The sequence below is a fragment of the Octodon degus genome, unplaced genomic scaffold (assembly GCF_000260255.1).
Source record: "Octodon degus isolate 3935 unplaced genomic scaffold, OctDeg1.0 scaffold00046, whole genome shotgun sequence".
NCBI lineage: Eukaryota > Metazoa > Chordata > Mammalia > Rodentia > Octodontidae > Octodon > Octodon degus.
In genome coordinates this window covers 5,124,569-5,127,553 of record NW_004524622.1, presented here as the reverse complement: position 1 = coordinate 5,127,553, position 2,985 = coordinate 5,124,569, and the positions used below count along the sequence as shown (strand labels likewise).

The 2,985-nt window shown below is 46.6% G+C and overlaps 1 protein-coding gene and 1 non-coding gene across 2 annotated transcripts in view; one reads left to right on the top strand and one right to left on the bottom strand.

Moving 5' to 3' along the window:
- Window positions 1-2,985, top strand: part of Ctnna3 (catenin alpha 3) — a 1,779,311-nt gene that overhangs the window by 1,509,322 nt on the left and 267,004 nt on the right. The gene's annotated exons all lie outside the window — the stretch shown is intronic.
- On the bottom strand, window positions 652-840 carry LOC111817015. Its single transcript, XR_002821308.1, has one exon. It is a non-coding gene; the product is annotated as a U2 spliceosomal RNA (small nuclear RNA).

Below are 2,985 nucleotides of genomic sequence, written 5' to 3'. Positions count from 1 at the left end.
CTTTAGTAACCATCCTCTTCCATGTCTTCTTTTTTTTCTCCCAGTTTAAATAACTTTTAATACTTCTATTTCTTATTGGACACAAACTTTTGGCAGAAGAACTTCCCATTTTTCCACCTTTTCTTTTTGTTTTTGTTTAATCATTTTGGAAAGTACTTTTGCATGAGACTGTCTTCTGTCCCGCAGGGAGGCATGTATTGCTGCTTGTGGAGTTTATTCATCATTCTTCTGTTTGGTGTTTGTCTTTTTGTGCATTTTGATAGTCTTTTTCATTTGTATTTTCTCCACATTGTGCTGTTTGTGGTAGAACTTAGCCTTCAGGTCAATCAAATTTTTTTCCTTCTTGGAATGTTCATGAACCTCTCGACTTTCTTTTTTGCTTTTTCTCATGGTTATCCAAATAGTACCCATCGTATTTATAGTATAATACAATATTTTCATTTTGTGGCATGGTGACAGCTGCAGAGCCACTGGGGTGGCCTAAGGTGTGCAAAGAATAGTCCTAAATTTTAACCATGGCTATTTTAATTTAAAAATGTGGAGAAAGAATATAATTAATGATACATTCAAGTCATTATGTGAACAATTTTTACAATAGAGTGCAAAGGACATTTTTTATTTTTAGCTGTCTCAGAATTTTTGGCTGTGTGGAGGTGGTACCACTGTTTCTGTAGGTACTGCAGCACCAGGTTGATGCGGAGCAGATGCAGCAAGCTCCTATTCCATCTCCCAGATCCCAAAACCCATTTAATATATGTCCTCAGATAGAGGGCAGATCAGATATTAAGCTGATAAGAACACATATCATACACGACCTTAGCCCAAAGGCCGAGAAGTGATGGACTCACTTTTATAGGTAGAATCCAGGTGATGTGGGTTATTAACCACCAGCACAGCTAGGCATGGTAAGCAAAGCAAACGTTCTCGGGAGTCGTTTCTTAGGAGCTGAGTGGCTGTTATCCCCAGATGAGTGTTCTGCTCCTCTTATTACTGTTGGTGAGCAACAAAATTTACAAAAAATCCAAAAGCAAAAACAAACAAACAAAAAAAAACCAGTTTTTTGTATTAAAAATCAGTTAAAAAGGAAGTGCATTAAAAAAGTAAATAAATTATATAAGTACCCCAAACAATAACTAAATTTAAAGCCTTCACAATGTTACACTTGTCTTATAAATGAGTTTTAGCTCTCAATTATTTTGACTACATCCTCTCTGATGTCATCAAGATTAAGATTAGCATGAAAAGAAAGAATGGCTGGGATGGGAGAAAGCATAAAAGAAGGAAAGGGAGATAGATAGCTAGGTGGATGGATGGATGGATGGATAGGATAATTGTACCACTTTATATCACTTCTTTGAAAGGAACAATTAGTGCTCATATTGTTGATCAATTTTGCGAGTCTATATCTTGTGATCTGAGCAACTAGTTTGAAGATAAACATGTAATGTTAACCAATGTTCATTTCCCATCATCTTGTTTTGAAATGCTGTATCAATTTTTATGGCTCGCCCCCCTTTTCAAAAAATACAAGATTAGAAGAAATGCAACTCTGGCATACAACAACAATTTAATTTATTCATCAGCCAAAATAGGCAGAAAACAAAATTAGGAATGCTAATAGAAATTAACATTAGCAGCAAAGAAAAGTGAGCATTCAAATGCTAGGAAGAAGTTGGAAAGTCTTGAAATTGTGCTCGGGCATTTACGAGACAGAGTGATGAAGTTCAGGTTGAGGCGCCACACCACACTTGCTGTGCTGCATAGAGAACACTTGGCCTTGCGTGGGATTCGCAGGCGGCAGGGTGTGAAGTGAGCGCCGCAGCCCTTGAACTTCACAGTCGCAGGGACATGCGGGGAACAAATGGAGACAGGGACGATTTTAAAGGACTTCCAAGAAAACCTGCTTGGGCTGCGCCCCAGTTGTGGAGTTGGCTGTTTTCTCTCCCTCTCCCCCTCCCTCCCTTCCTCCTCCTTCTTCCTCCCTCCCTGTCTCCCTCCCTCCCTCTTCCCCTCCCTCCCATTTTCCTCCTCCTCGTTCTTCCTCCCTCCCTCTCTTCCTCCCACCCCACCCCCCATTCATGGCCTCAGTGATAGAGCCCTCATCAAGAACCTCTCCCTGGATTGCGGCCGTGGGGCTCGTGGGGCTCGGAGCGCGGGCTCAGCACCGGATGCCTGCTGGGCTGAAGGTCTCTCCTGGGCATCGGACCCAAGCGTGGCCCGGCGCTCCGCAGCCTGCAGCCTCCGCCCCGGCGGACTTGGGGCGAGCGGCGCAGCCGCGTGTCCGCACGGCCCGTGACTCTCGCCTGTCTGTGTGCTGGCGCAGCCTGGGTTTGCGGTTTCTTAGCTCCGGGCTTTCTCTAAAATCGTCTCCTAACAGACGCTGCTCATGCCTGCTGGGCCACCTCCAGAGCTGCGTGCGTCAAGCTGCCCTGTGAGGGTGGAGCGACTCAGGGCTCGCCTTCAGGGTCTCCCCTCGACGTTCCCTAGGGGCGAGGCTAGCGCAGACCTGCCCTTCCTGCGCGTTTCCTGGTTCCTGCTGCGGTTCCGGCTCCCCGGCTGTGAGCTGTGTCTCCCCAGCGTTGGCAGAGCAAGCGCTGGCCTGGGCCTTGGCTGCTGGGAAGCACTCAGGGCGGAAGCCTGCCGCACTTCACCGCCTTCATCAGGCGACTCAGACTCACTAACCTGCAGCGTGGTCCAGGGAAGGTCTCCAAGGGCTCGCGCCGTGAGCTACCACCTAGTCCGGTGGATGTCCCAGAGAGCTCTCTGCTTTGGGAAATGCTGTTGCCATGGCGTGGAATCCGAGACCTTCTCAGAGAGCGCAAGCCGGCCAGGAAGTGTGGCTCTCGGGTGCACACGATGGCCTGCGATGCACCCAGAGGTCTCAAGCAATTCCATAATTTTCAATAGGACCAGCTATTAAGCACACACTGTAAACTATGAAAGTTGTTTGGTCAGTCTCATATGTAGGTTACTTTGGGGCAGGGG